Genomic DNA, 15,897 nt, shown 5'->3' on the forward strand with positions numbered 1-15,897 from the left:
CACTATTATTCTTACAATGTGGAAAATAGTAAAAAAAAAAAAAACTTGAATGAGTAGGTGTGTCCAAATTTTTGACTGGTAGTGTATATATATATATACATATACATACATACACACACACACACACACACACACACACACACACACACACACACATACATATATATATATATGTGTGTGTGTGTATGTACTATATTTATCGATCTCACCTTAACATCCATGTTGAGGAGCCAGGTAAAGTGACTCCTTCCTGTTTGGTTTCAGGGGCTCGATGATAATACAAGTTGGACCATCCTCCGCTCTGTTCAGATCAAGTCAACAAAATCACTCAGTAAAAAACTATATACTGATGTAATGTATACAAACCTCAGCATGGTATTAACTCAACCTCAAATAACCTTTTTATATCAATGCCAAATGTTTCAGAGCAGTGCATCAAACAAACCTGGTCCCAGATCTGTTCCTGCTCTATGAACAACAGCTATAGTCGCTGTCATGCCAGTTACCACAACAGTTGGCTATACAGCAGAATACAGCAAAAATACATATTATTCCAAGGTAAGCTGTGGTGATGTGTTGTGGGTGTGTTGGTCAGCAGCCAGGACATAGGGAGTTGAGGGGATATGTTGAACAGTAGCCGGGACATAGAGAGTTGAGGGATGTGTTGAACAGTAGCCTGGACATAGAGAGTTGAGGTGATGTGTTGAACGTAGCCAGGACATAGAGAGTTGAGGTGATGTGTTGAACAGTAGCCGGGACATAGAGAGTTGAGGGATGTGTTGAACAGTAGCCAGGACATAGAGAGTTGAGGGTGATATGTTGAACAGTGAGCCAGGACAGTAGAGAGTTGAGGTGGGATGTGTAGAACAGTAGCCAGGACATAGAGAGTTGAGGTGATGTGTTGAAACAGTAGCCAGGACATAGAGAGTTGAGGGGATGTGTTGAACAGTAGCCAGGACAGAGGAGTTGAGGTGATGTGATTGAACTAGCGAGGACATAGGGGAGTTGAGGGATGTGTTGAACAGTAGCCAGGGACATAGAGAGTTGAGGTGATGTGTGTGAACAGTAGCCAGGACATAGAGAGTTGGGAGGTGGATGTGTTGAACAGTAGCCAGGACAAGAGAGTTGAGGTGATAGTGTTGAAACAGTAGCCAGGACACAGAGTTGAGGGGAGTGTTGTACAGTAGCCAGGACATAGAGAGTTGAGGGGATGGTTGAACAGTAGCCAGGACATAGAGAGCTTGAGGTGATGTGTTTGAACAGGAGCACAACAGTAGAGAGTTGAGGGGATGTTGTACAGTAGCCAGGACATGAGAGTTGAGGGGATGTTGTTGAATAGCCAGGACATAGAGAGTTGAGGGATGTGTTGAACAGTAGCCAGGGCGAGAGAGTTGAGGATGTGTTGAACAGTAGCCAGGACATAGAGAGTTGAGGGATGTGTTGTACAGTAGCCAGGACATAGAGAGTTGAGGGGATGTGTTGAACAGTAGCCAGGACATAGAGAGTTGAGGGGATGTGTTGAACAGTAGCCAGGACATAGAGAGTTGAGGTGATGTGTTGAACAGTAGCCAGGACATAGAGAGTTGAGGGGAGTGTTGTACAGTAGCCAGGACATAGAGAGAGTTGAAGGGATGTGTTGAACAGCAGCCAGGACATAGAGAGTTGAGGTGATGTGTTGAACAGCAGCCAGGAACATACAGAGAGTTGAGGTGATGTGTTGAACAGTAGCCAGGACATAGAGAGTTGAGGGGATGTGTTGAACAGTAGCCAGGACATAGAGAGTTGAGGTGATGTGTTGAACAGTAGCCAGGACATGAGAGAGTTGAGGTGATGTGTTGAACAGTAGCCAGGACATAGAGTTGAGGGGATGTGTTGAACAGTAGCCAGGACATAGAGTTGAGGTGATGTGTTGAAAAGTAGGCAGGACATAGAGAGTTGAGGGGATGTGTTGAACAGTAGCCAGGACATAGAGAGAGTTGAGGTGATGTGTTGAACAGTAGCCAGGACATAGAGAGAGTTGAGGGATGTGTTGAACAGTAGACAGGACATAGAGAGTTGAGGTGATGTGTTGAACAGTAGCCAGGACATAGGGAGTTGAGGGATGTGTTGAACAGTAGCCAGGACATAGAGAGTTGAGGGTGATGTGTTGAACAGTAGCCAGGACATAGAGAGTTGAGGTGATGTGTTGAACAGTAGCCAGGACATAGAGAGTTGAGGTGATGTGTTGAACAGTAGCCAGGACATAGAGAGTTGAGGGGATGTGTTGTACAGTAGCCGGACATAGAGAGTTGAGGGGATGTGTTGAACAGTAGCCAGGACATAGAGAGTTGAGGTGATGTGTTGAACAGTAGCCAGGACATAGAGAGTTGAGGATGTGTTGTACAGTAGCCCAGGACATAGAGAGTTGAGGGGATGTGTTGAACAGTAGCCAGGACATAGAGAGTTGAGGGGATGTGTTGAACAGTAGCCGGACATAGAGAGTTGAGGTGATGTGTTGAACGAGTAGCCAGGACATAGAGAGTTGAGGGGATGTGTTGTACAGTAGCCAGGACATAGAGAGTTGAGGGATGTGTTGAACAGTAGCCAGGACATAGAGAGTTGAGGGGATGTGTTGAACAGTAGCCAGGACATAGAGAGTTGAGGTGATGTGTTGAACAGTAGCCAGGACATAGAGAGTTGAGGGGATGTGTTGTACAGTAGCCAGGACATAGAGAGTTGAAGGGATGTGTTGAACAGCAGCCAGGACATAGAGAGTTGAGGTGATGTGTTGAACAGCAGCCAGGACATAGAGAGTTGAGGTGATGTGTTGAACAGTAGCCAGGACATGAGAGTTGAGGGGATGTGTTGAACAGTAGCCAGGACATAGAGATTAACTAGAGAGCTTATCTCATATCTTTGCAATGGCACTTCTGTGACAGCATGAGCCATACACAGGCTTTGGTCCAAGCGCTCCCTCTATCCAAATCTCTATGAGCCAGGCTTATCCGAGCAAAGCCGGTGTTGGTGTTACCTGACGAAGCCTTTCTGAGGAGGGAAGGACCTCCAGGTGCGTGGCTGCCCCCCAGATAGATACATGACTCCTGTTGGAGAAGTGTCTCACACTCAGGAAGTCTCTCTGGCCTATCAGGTTGCCGGCTGTCTCTGCTGACACCTCATGCGTAACCATGGTTTCCGGGCCACTTGCTTTAGAACCTTCAAACAAGAGACAGACCAATACAATCTCATTCAATGTATGCTACGTGTTCCCAAATAGGACCCTATTCCCTATATGGCGCACTACTTTCTCCTCTTGTCAAAACTAGTGCACTGTATAGGGAATAGGGTGGCAATTTGGGATGCAGACTTCATAATGCCAGCTGAAGACACAGGATCTGCCGTAGTAGTTTTGTTCTTCCCTCATCAGAATGCCTTGAGGTGTGATATCCTGGCGTTGTAGAAGACTATCGACACTGTGTGTGTCCATGTCTACCGTAAAACTTCAATTAATACCGGGCGTTTATTTGCTTCAATCACTGAACACAACAGTCGCTTATTGGGACAGGATTCTATTTGAGCTGGGCGTCTATTTCCTTAATGCGTACAGCTTTAGCTAATTTGCATAGTTAATTGTTTTAATTCCAGCATTTTATATACATGTATTCATTTCCTGCAATAATGTGTTATCATTTACACACTGTGTCACGTTTCTTGTTTTAGTTTGCCTCTATAAAAAAAAGCATTATTCTCCTCTTTGACTGTGCATTTCTGGCAGGTCAGACGATGTCTGGGGGTCTGTAGTCCCGAAGTTGTTGACTGTTTTACGCCCAGTTAGCTAGCAGTTTCAGCTGTTAGCAGCCAATGGCGTACAGTTTCTTACTGCCGATTTAAAAACACGATTGCCATCATTTTTCCTAGTCATTACTGAATTATTGAAACACCTTGAGTCGACTGACACACGCGTGTCAATCTAAATAACATAATAAAAAAATCCCCATCAAAATCCGTCAGTTTAGCGTCAGGCTGCGTCTAAATCACCGCGTCCGACATGTCGCATTTGCACATCTGAGGTGAGGGGTGGCAGAGCTAGAGCGGTGTTTGTCAGACCATGAGACGTCCCAACCAAATCGGTCTTCTCACAAAGGTCTCTGTAGCGTCGAACGCTCTCGACCCCACAAGTGTCAGGGGACTCGTCTGAAGTCGGTAACGTCGATGTGCCAACTTCTGTTTGTAGCGTCGAACCGTTTGGGCTACAAACTAATGTGACCCCCCACTGTGGAAAGAGATTCTCACGAACACGATAGCGTTCTCGATGACTCCCACAAGTGTCACGGGACTCTTCTGAAGGTAAACTGTACCGTAAAAAAATGAATGGAAGTATGAAGGTAGTTCTATGCCTACCCAAAAAAAGGGTTAAATATGTGTGAAAATAAAAATATATACAGTACCAGTCAAAAGTATGGACACACCTACGGTACTCATTCAAGTGTTTTTCTTTATTTTTACTCTTTTCTACATTGTAGAATAATAGTGAAGACATCAAAACTATGAAATAACACATATGGAATCATGTAGTAACCAAGAGTGTAAAACAAATCAAAATAGATTTTAGATTCTTCAAAGTAGCCACCCTTTGCCTTAGATGACAGCTTTGCACACTCTTGGCATTCATTCAACCAGCTTCACCTGGAATGCATTTCAATTAACAGGTGTGCCTTCTTAAAAGTTAATTAGTGGAATTTTTTTCCTTCTAAATGCGTTTGAGCCAATCAGTTGTGTTGTGACAAGGTGGGGGGCTATACAGAAGATAGCCCTATTTGGTAAAAGACCAAGTCCATATTTGGTAAGAACAGCTCAAATAAGCAAAGACCAACGACTGTCCATCATTACTTTAAGACATGAAGGTCTGCAGTCCAGAAAATGTCATGAACTTTGAAAGTTTGCTTAAATTGCGACCGGGAGACCCATGGGGCGGCGCACAATTGGCCCAGTGTCGTCCCAGGGTAGGGAGGGAATGGCGGCAGGGATGTAGCTCAGTTGGTAGAGCATGGCATTTGCAACGCCAGGGTTGTGGGTTCGATTCCAGTCAGAATAAAAATGTATGCGCTCTGGATAAGAGCGTCTGCTAAATGACTAAAATGTAAAATGTAAATGTAAGTGCAGTCACAAAAACCATCAAGAGCTATGATGAAACTGGCTCTCATGAGGGGGACCGCCACAGGAAAGGAAGACCCAGAGTTACTCTTACAGAGGATAAGTTCATTAGAGTTACCAGCCTCGAAATTGCAGCCCAAATAAATGTTTCACGGAGTTCAAGTAACAGACACATCTCAACATCAACTGTTCAGAGGAGACTACGTGAATCAGGCCTTCATGGTCGAATTGCTGCAAATAAACCTTTACTAAAGGACACCAATAAGAAGAAGAGACCTGCTTGAGCCAAGAAACACGAGCAATGGACATTAGACCGGTGGAAATGTGTCCTTTGGTCTGGAGTCCAAATTGAGATTTTTGGTTCCAACCGCCGTGTCTTTGTGAGACGCGTTGTGGGTGAACAGATGATCTCTGTATGTGTATTTCCCACCGTAAAGCAGGGGAGTAGGATGTGTGATGGTGTGGGGTGCTTTGCTGGTGACACTGTCTGTGATTTATTTAGAATTCAAGGCACAATTAACCAGCATGGCTACCACAGCATTCTGCAGCGATACGGCATCCCATCTGGTTTTGGGCTTAGTGGGACTATCATTTGTTTTTCAACAGGACAATGACCCAACACCCCTCCAGGCTGTGTAACGGCTATTTGACAAAGAAGGAGAGTGATGGAGTGCTGCATCAGATGACCTGGCCTCCACAATCACCCGAACTCAACCCAATTGAGATGGTTTGGGATGAGTTGGACCGCAGAGCGAAGGAAAAGCAGCCAACAAGTGCTCAGCATATGTGGGAATTCCTTCAAGACTGTTGGAAAAAGCATTCCAGGTGAAGCTGGCTGAGTGTGCAAAGCTGCCATCAAGGCAAAGGGTGGCTACTTTGAAGAATATAAAATATATTTTTGATTTGTTTAACACTTTTTTGGTTACTACATGATTCCATATGTGTTATTTCATAGTTTTGATGTCTTCACTATTATTCTGCAATGTAGAAAATAGTGAAAATAAAGAAAAACCTTTGAATGAGTAGGTGTGTCCAAACTTTTGACTGGTACTGTATCTCCTAGATATAGGACAGACACTCAATAACCTTGTTTCTCATGGTTTCTGTTTTGACTGTCTTGTTTTGCCATTTAATGAATGTGTTGTTCAATGCGTTTCTCTGGGCTATAGTAGTAAAGGCCAAACTCAATATTTTATCAAATAATTTGGTAATATATTTTGTTTATACCTAAAGGGTCCTAAAATTCAAAATCAAAAAGCTGAATGATCCATAGTATGCCCATCTTAAAACAATTCCATATGTCAGCTTAGATGAGTCTGCTTACCTTGATGTTTTTAAACAATTTTCATAATATTTGATTGAAGAAGAAAGATAAACATACAATAATTTGCACGTTGCTTTTTCTTTTTTCCCCTAATCCTTCAGAACATTCCCTATTGATCCCTGACCCCTCCCTGTTTCCCACCCATCCCAATGTCTCCCACTCCCCCTCACCCCGGGAAAATCAGAGAAAAAAAAAAAAAAACGTTAAAATAAAGAATTAAAGTAATACAAATAAAATAATAATAATTGTTTATAATAATAATAATAATCGAAATACAGTGGCAAGAAAAATTATGTGAACCCTTTGGAATTACCTGGATTTCTGAATAAACTGGTCATAAAATTTGATCTGATCTTCATCTAAGTCACAGCAATAGACAAACACAGTGTGCTTAAACTAATAACACACAAATTATTGGATTTTTCTTGTCTATATTGAATACATCATTTAAACATTCACAGTGTAGGTTGGAAAAAGTATGTGAACCCCTAGGCTAATAACGTCTCCAAAAGCTAATTGGAGTCAGGTGTCAGCTAACCTGGAGTCCAATCAATGAGACGAGATTGGAGATGTTGGTTAGAGCTGCCTTGCCCTATAAAAAAAACACTCACAAAATTAGAGTTTGCTATTCACAAGAAGCATTGCCTGATGTGAACCATGCCTCGAACAAAAGAGATCTCAGAAGACCTAAGATTAAGAATCGTTGGCTTGCATAAAGCTGGAAAGGGTTACAAACGTATCTCTAAAAGCCTTGATGTTCATCAGTTCACGGTAAGACAAATTGTCTATAAATGGAGAAAGTTCAGCACTGTTGCTACTCTCCCGAGGAGTGGCCGTCCTGCAAAGATGACTGCAAGAGCACAGCGCAGAATGCTCAATGAGGATAGAGTGTCAGCTAAAGACTTACAGAAAATCTCTGGAACATGCTAACATCTCTGTTGACGAGTCTACGATACGTAAAACACTAAACAAGAACGGTGTTCATGGGACTTTGCTGCACGTCTGAAGTTCACAATGTTCCTGGATGTTCCACAGCGCTACTGGCAAAATATTCTGTGGACAGATTAAACTAAAGTTGAGTTGTTTGGAAGGAACACACAACACTGTGTGTGGAGAAAAAAGGCACAGCACACCAACATCAAAACCTCATCCCAATGTAATGCTATCTGTCCGCCAACTGAAGCTCAACAGAAGTTGGGTGATGCAACAGGACAACGACTGAAAACACAGAAGTAAATCAACAACAGAATGGCTTCAACAGAAGAAAATACGCCTTCTGGAGTGGCCCAGTCAGAGTTCTGACCTCAACCCGATTGAGATGCTGTGGCATGACCTCAAGAGAGCGGTTCACACCAGACATCCCAAGAATATTGCTGAACTGAAACAGTTTTTAAAGAGGAATGGTCCAAAATTCCTCCTGACCGTTGTGCAGGTCTGATTTGCAACTACAGAAAACGTTTGGTTGAGGTTATTGCTGCCAAAGGAGGGTCAACCAGTTATTAAATCCAAGGGTTCACATACTTTTCCCACCCTGCACTGTGAATGTTTACACAGTATGTTCAATAAAGACACGAAAACGTATAATTGTTTGTGTGTTATTAGTTTAAGCAGACTGTGTTTGTCTATTTTTGTGACTTAGATGAAGATCAGATCAAATTTTATGACCAATTTATGCAGAAATGCAGGTAATTCCAAAAGGTTCACATACTTTTTCTTGCCACTGTAGTTATAAAATATGCCTAAATTGTTCATGAGAGTTTTAGAAACACCTTGTTACAAATATTTTACAGTTTACAGACGCCCTGATACACATACTTAGAAGGTAAATACTATACCAGTTGGATAATAACACGTGTGTACATGTAGAATAGAAATGTAAAGGATGCCATAATAGATAGAGGAAGGAGAACAGAAGATAATAATAATAATAATAATAATAATAATAATAATAATAATAATATGCCATTTAGCAGAGGCTTTTATCCAAAGCAACTTACAGTCATCAATGATATCCTAAGGGGAGGTGTTAAGATTACACACTGACCAACAGCTGCCCTACTATGACGGAACAGTTACCTTGATGTTTTTGATGCTTGGGTTCCACTGGTGCATCTCCTCGACCTTCCACAGGATGTGATGTATCTCTTCTGGGGTGGCTTCTAACACAGTCTCCAGTCTGAAGACCTTCCTGTCCCCCGGCAACACTTTACTGTAGACCACAACCCCGTTCTCCTGTGACGACACACAGTGTTTACGGAAAGTTACAAGACGTTTTGGAATGTGGCGTCCATAGGGTTTCCTTTTTTTAACAACAACTGTTTTTTTCAGGAAGGTTTCTAACGATGTCCCTGGTTTCCTATACAACACAATTACTGAACGTTCTCTTGTGATAGTCTTTCTACTTCCATTTGGTTCTGAGATTACAGAAAGTTTCTCTACTCCAGAGTTATAACGTTTTGGCAGTGAGTGAGGCATCTATATGCATATACCGGGACAAGATTTCCAATGCCAATAGCTATTTAGATCAAGTCCCAGTTTTACCTAAATGTCAAAGTAACGGAAAGAGAAAGTTTGGCAATGTGGCAATAGTATGCATCCTACAAGATATAGTTACAGAAAGAACGTTGAGTCTCTTGTGAGAGACTATGAGCGTAAGAGTAGCCAAGTCCCCTGTAGATCAGTTGGTAGAGCATGGCGCTTGCAACCGCCAGGGTTGTGGGTTCGTTTCCCACGGGGGGGCCAGTATGAAAATGTATGCACTCACTAAAACTGTAAGTCAGTGTAAAAATGTAGCTACTGCTTTTGGAACAGCCAATTTAAATAACTAATAGCACATTTGGTTCTGGGTTCTGAGATTATACAAAGTGTATTTTCTCCTACAAGTCAAAAAGGGTCCCTTCTGAACTAAGTTGAATGCACTTGGCTGTTAAGTTGCTTTGGATGAGAACGTCTGCTAATTGACTAAAAGGTCAAAATGTTAGAAGGTTTGACATTGTGGCAACAATGGCCTATGTCAATTAGATTTGATGGGTTTTGAAGACGGGATACAATGGCGATAGCTATTCGATCATCTACCTACCCCCTATAGTCAGATATCTACCTAAAAACACCCCTTGTCCTATATGACAGTTTGGTGGTTTGGCATCAGTATAAGGTTTCCATAGCAATAGCTATTTTTGGAAGCATTTTACACAGGAAGCAACACATTTTAAAGGGACAATACAGGATGGTTTGCCAAAAATCTATGTACCAATTCTGTATTGCCTCTTTAATCAACGCTAGACGGTTGTATGGATGATGCACTACCTCTGTGAGTTCTGTTGCCCATCCGTCCTTATCCTCCACAATGTCCAGAGCCTTGGTCAGCGCCTCGTGGCCTCGCCTTATGTACAGCAGCTCATCCTCTTTCAATGGGACTGGGTTGGCTATCTCTCTTCTGGAGCTCTCTGTAACACGTTTACATACACATGATAAAGGGGCCCCTCACAGCAGCGCTCACTTCGATCCAGTTGTAATTGAAGCTGTTTAATATTCAATGGTCAGTAAAAGTTTTATAGTAAAAAAAAGTAATGCCCTTGGAAAATATGTCAATATAACTATGATAAGGGCAGTTTGTGCTCTGTGTAAAATAATAATGCCGTTGAAAATGTGTGTAATCTGTGTGTCATTCCTAGGCTTACCACTGTGCTGATGCTGAGCGGTGCCAGTCTGCCAACCCGTATGGTTGGTCCATGCTGGTAGTTGGGTCTGCCCACTCCTCTGCATGTGAGCAAGTTCCTGGCCGATCGCTGCGATAGCTGGCCGTTGCAGTCCTGTCATGGGACAACAACAACAACAACAACGATAATAACAGTCAGCACATTTTCATATAGCCTGTCAACTCCATTTCTCATTATCAAGCCAAACATGTTTACCATGACACAGACTGCCACTCAGGATGGATTTGATCCATTCTGCATCTCAAAGTGCTGTACACTTGGCAGAGTTGTTGATGGGGACTTAAAGGACTTGTCAGGAAACACAAAGACTACTACTAGTCACAGCCAAGACGCCATAGTAATAACAGCAACAATAGATAACTCCATCCAGACGCTACGTGCACTGGCTGGTCCCAGACCTGTTTGTGCTGTCTTGCAACGACCATAAGAGGGAGTTGGCAAGGCAGCAGAAACCGATCTGGGACCAGGCTACGTGCATTGTGCACTGACACGGTAATCCTACAATCTAAGGAATTAGAGAAATGTGATGTTTCTCTCCAGTGCTGCATCCAAAATGGCCCCCTATAGAGGGCCCTGGATAAAAAAGTAGTGCACTACATAGGAAATAGGAGGCCATTTTGGGACACAACCAAGATGATATAGTTGTATGTTTTTTACCTGCCATGGTCCTGAGGTGAGGGTAGGAGATTCCACAGCAGAGCTTCACTACGGCAGGCAGCATTACTGTAATGTTGGCGACAGCGACGGCAGCTGGAGTCTGCCAGGCTCCAGGCTTTTATAGGACCTCTGAAGGACAAGAGAGGAGATAAGGGGATCGGTTAGAGGATAGGATTGTAAAACTGAATTCTGGCCCCAAGGTTGTTGTTAAAGACACACAGCTGCTTCCTTTAGAGGTATTTTATGTGTGGTTTGAGAAAGGAGAGAATAAATCATGAGGATCCATGTATACAATAATAATCCACAACCATTATCAGAATGACAAGTCTACACATAGTATGCTCTGTATTCTAGTGACGGCTCATCCTATATAACTACTGCAGAATGAGAAGTGTACATATAAAAATCAAATCAAATCATATTTTATTTGCCACATGCGCCGAATACAACAGGTGTAGACCTTACAGTGAAATGCTTACTTACAAGCCCTTAACCAACAATGCAGTTTTAAGAAAAATAAGGGTAGAGTTAAAGTGACTATGCATAGATAATAACCAGAGAGTAGCAGCAGCGTAAAAGAGGGTGGGGTGGGGGGTAATGCAAATAGTCTGTGTAGCCATGATTAGCTTGGGGGTAGAAGCTGTAGTTACCTACCCTTACCACCTGGGGGCGGCCCATCAGGAAGTCCAGGATCCAGTTGCAGAGGGCGGTGTTTAGTCCCAGGGTCCTTAGCTTAGTGATGAGCTTTGAGGGTACTATGGTGTTGAATGCTGAGCTGTAGTCAATGAATAGCATTCTCACGTAGGTTTTCCTCTTGTCCAGGTGGGAAAGGGCAGTGTGGAGTGCAATAGAGATTGCATTACATTTACATTACATTTTAGTCATTTAGCAGACGCTCTTATCCAGAGCGACTTACAGGAGCAATTAGGGTTAAGTGCCTTGCTCAAGGGCACATTTACGTCATTTAGCAGACGCTCTTATCCAGAGCGACTCACCAATTGGTGCGTTCACCCTATAGCCAGTGGGATAACCACTTTACAATTTTTTTGGGGGGGTAGAAGGATTACTTTATCCTATCCCAGGTATTCCTTAAAGAGGTGGGGTTTCAAATGTCTCCGGAAGGTGGTGAGTGACTCTGCTGTCCTGGCGTCGTGAGGGAGCTTGTTCCACCATTGGGGTGCCAGAGCAGCGAACAGTTTTGACTGGGCTGAGCGGGAACTATGCTTCCGCAGAGGAAGGGAGCCAGCAGGCCAGAGGTGGATGAACGCAATGCCCTCGTTTGGGTGTAGGGACTGATCAGAGCCCGAAGGTACAGAGGTGCCGTTCCCTCACTGCTCCATAGGCAAGCACCATGGTCTTGTAGCGGATGCGAGCTTCAACTGGAAGCCAGTGGAAGTGTGCGGAGGAGGGGGGTGACGTGAGAGAACTTGGGAAGGTTGAACACCAGACGGGCTGCGGCATTCTGGATGAGTTGTAGGGGTTTAATGGCACAGGCAGGGAGGCCAGCCAACAGCGAGTTGCAGTAGTCCAGACGGGAGATGACAAGTGCCTGGATTAGGACCTGTGCCGCTTCCTGTGTAAGGCAGGGTCGTACTCTCGAATGTTGTAGAGCATGAACCTGCAGGAGCGGGTCACCGCCTTGATGTTGGCCAGGAGAACGACAGGGTGTTGTCCAGGGTCACGCCTAGGCTCTTCGCACTCTGGGAGGAGGACACAGCGGAGTTGTCAACCGTGATGGCGAGATCATGGAACGGGCAGTCCTTCCCCGGGAGGAAGAGCAGCTCCGTCTTGCCAGGGTTCAGCTTGAGGTGGTGATCCGTCATCCATACTGATATGTCTGCCAGACATGCAGAGATGCGATTCGCCACCTGGTTATCAGAAGGGGGAAAGGAGAAGATTAGTTGTGTATCGTCAGCGTAGCAATGATAGGAGAGGCCATGTGAGGATATGACAGAGCCAAGTGACTTGGTGTATAGGGAGAAAAGGAGAGGGCCTAGAACTGAGCCCTGGGGACACCAGTGGTGAGAGCACGTGGTGCGGAGACAGCTTCTCGCCACGCCACTTGGTAGGAGCGACCGGTCAGGTAGGGCGCAATCCAGGAGTGAGCCGCGCCGGAGATGCCCAGCTCGGAGAGGGTGGAGAGGGAGGATCTGATGGTTCACAGTATCAAAGGCAGCAGACAGGTCTAGAAGGACAAGAGCAGAGGAGAGAGAGTTAGCTTTAGCAGTGCGGAGAGCCTCCGTGACACAGAGAAGAGCAGTCTCAGTTGAATGACCAGTCCTGAAACCTGACTGGTTTGGATCAAGAAGGTCATTCTGAGAGAGATAGCAAGAGAGTTGGCTAAAGACGGCACGCTCAATAGTTTTGGAAAGAAAAGAAAGAAGGGATACTGGTCTGTAGTTGTTGACATCAGTGGGATCGAGTGTTGGTTTCTTGAGAAGGGGAGCAACTCTCGCTCTCTTGAAGACGGAAGGGACATGGCCAGCGGTCAAGGATGAGTTGATCAGCGAGGTGAGGTAGGGGAGAAGGTCACCGGAGATGGTCTGGAGAAGAGAGGAGGGGATGGGATCAAGCGGGCAGGTTGTTGGGCGGCCTGCAGTCACAAGTCGCAGGATTTTATCTGGAGAGAGAGGGGAGAAAGAAGTCAAAGCATAGGGTAGGGCAGTGTGAGTAGGACCAGCAGTGTCATTAGACTTAACAAACGAGGATCGAATCATCTGTGGATCTGTTGGATACATACATAAATGCATACATACAGTGGGGAAAAAAAGTATTTAGTCAGCCACCAATTGTGCAAGTTCTCCCACTTAAAAAGATGAGAGAGGCCTGTAATTTTCATCATAGGTACACGTCAACTATGACAGAAAAATGAGAAAAATAAATCCAGAAAATCACATTGTAGGATTTTTAATGAATTTATTTGCAAATGATGGTGGAAAATAAGTATTTGGTCAATAACAAAAGTTTCTCAATACTTTGTTATATACCCTTTGTTGGCAATGACACAGGTCAAACGTTTTCTGTAAGTCTTCACAAGGTTTTCACACACTGTTGCTGGTATTTTGGCCCATTCCTCCATGCAGATCTCCTCTAGAGAAGTGATGTTTTGGGGCTGTTGCTGGGCAACACAGACTTTCAACTCCCTCCAAAGATTTTCTATGGGGTTGAGATCTGGAGACTGGCTAGGCCACTCCAGGACCTTGAAATGCTTCTTACGAAGCCACTCCTTCGTTGCCCGGGCGGTGTGTTTGGGATCATTGTCATGCTGAAAGACCCAGCCACGTTTCATCTTCAATGCCCTTGCTGATGGAAGGAGGTTTTCACTCAAAATCTCACGATACATGGCCCCATTCATTCTTTCCTTTACACGGATCAGTCGTCCTGGTCCCTTCGCCAGAAAAACAGCCCCAAAGCATGATGTTTCCACCCCCATGCTTCACAGTAGGTATGGTGTTCTTTGGATGCAACTCAGCATTCATTGTACTCCAAACACGACTGAGTTGAGTTTTTACCAAAAAGTTATATTTTGGTTTCATCTGACCATATGACATTCTCCCAATCCTCTTCTTGATCATCCAAATGCACTCTAGCAAACTTCAGACGCGCCTGGACATGTACTGGCTTAAGCAGGGGCCACGTCTGGCACTGCAGGATTTGAGTCCCTGGCGGCGTAGTGTGTTACTGATGGTAGGCTTTGTTACTTTGGTCCCTGCTCTCTGCAGGTCATTCACTAGGTCCCCCCGTGTGGTTCTGGGATTTTGCTCACCGTTCTTGTGATCATTTTGACCCCACGGGGTGAGATCTTGCGTGGAGCCCCAGATCGAGGGAGATTATCAGTGGTCTTGTATGTCTTCCATTTCCTAATAATTGCTCCCACAGTTCCCATTCAAACCAAGCTGCTTACCTATTGCAGATTCAGTCTTCCCAGCCTGGTGCAGGTCTACAATTTTGTTTCTGGTGTCCTTTGACAGCTCTTTGGTCTTGGCCATAGTGGAGTTTGGAGTGTGACTGTTTGAGGTTGTGGACAGGTGTCTTTTATACTGATAACAAGTTCAAACAGGTGCCATTAATACAGGTAATGAGTGGAGGACAGAGGAGCCTCTTAAAGAAGAAGTTACAGGTCTGTGAGAGCCAGAAATCTTGCTTGTTTGTAGGTGACCAAATACTTATTTTCCACCATAATTTGCAAATAAATTCATTAAAAAATCCTACAATGTGATTTTCTGGATTTCTTTTCTCAATTTGTCTGTCATAGTTGACGTGTACCTATGATGAAAATTACAGGCCTCTCTCATCTTTTTAAGTGGGAGAACTTGCACAATTGGTGGCTGACTAAATAATTTTTTTCCCCACTGTACATACAGTGCATTCCACATTTTGTTACGTTACAGCCTTATTCTAAAATGTATTAAATAAATAAAAATCCTCATCAGTCTACACACAATACTCCATAATGACGAAGCGAAACAGAGACATTTTTGCAAATGTATTACAAATAAAAAACAGAAATACCTTATTTGCGTAAGTATTCAGACCCTTTGCTATGAGACTTGAAATTGAGCTCAGGTGCATCCTGTTTCCATTGATCATCCTTGAGATTTTTCTACAACTTGATTGGAGTCCACCTGTGGTAAATTCAATTGATTGGACATGATTTGGAAAGGCACACACCTGTCTATAAAAGGTCCCACAGTTGACAGTGCATGTCAGAGCAAAAACCAAGCCACGAGGTGGAAGGAATTGTCCGTAGAGCTCAGAGACAGGATTGTGTCGAGGCACGGGTCTGGGGAAGGGTACCAAAACATTTCTGCATCATTGAAGGTCCCCAAGAACATGGTGGCCTCCATCATTCTTAAATGGAAGAAGTTTGGAACCACCAAGACTCTTCCTAGAGCTGGCTGCCCGGCCAAACTGAGCAATCGGGGAGAAGGGCCTTGCTCAGGGAGGTGACCAAGAACCCAATGGTCACTCTGACAGAGCTCCATAGTTACTCTGTGGAGATGGAAGAAACTTCCAGAAGGACAACCATTTCTGCAGCACTCCACCAACAGGCCTTAATGGTAGAAT

The 15,897-nt window shown here is 44.1% G+C and overlaps 1 pseudogene; it reads right to left on the bottom strand.

The window, feature by feature from the left end:
• Positions 1-209: 209 nt before the first annotated feature.
• On the bottom strand, positions 210-10,900 carry LOC123488537 (annotated as a pseudogene).
• Positions 10,901-15,897: the final 4,997 nt, after the last annotated feature.

This window comes from Coregonus clupeaformis, unplaced genomic scaffold, assembly GCF_020615455.1.
Source record: "Coregonus clupeaformis isolate EN_2021a unplaced genomic scaffold, ASM2061545v1 scaf2376, whole genome shotgun sequence".
Classification (NCBI taxonomy): domain Eukaryota; kingdom Metazoa; phylum Chordata; class Actinopteri; order Salmoniformes; family Salmonidae; genus Coregonus; species Coregonus clupeaformis.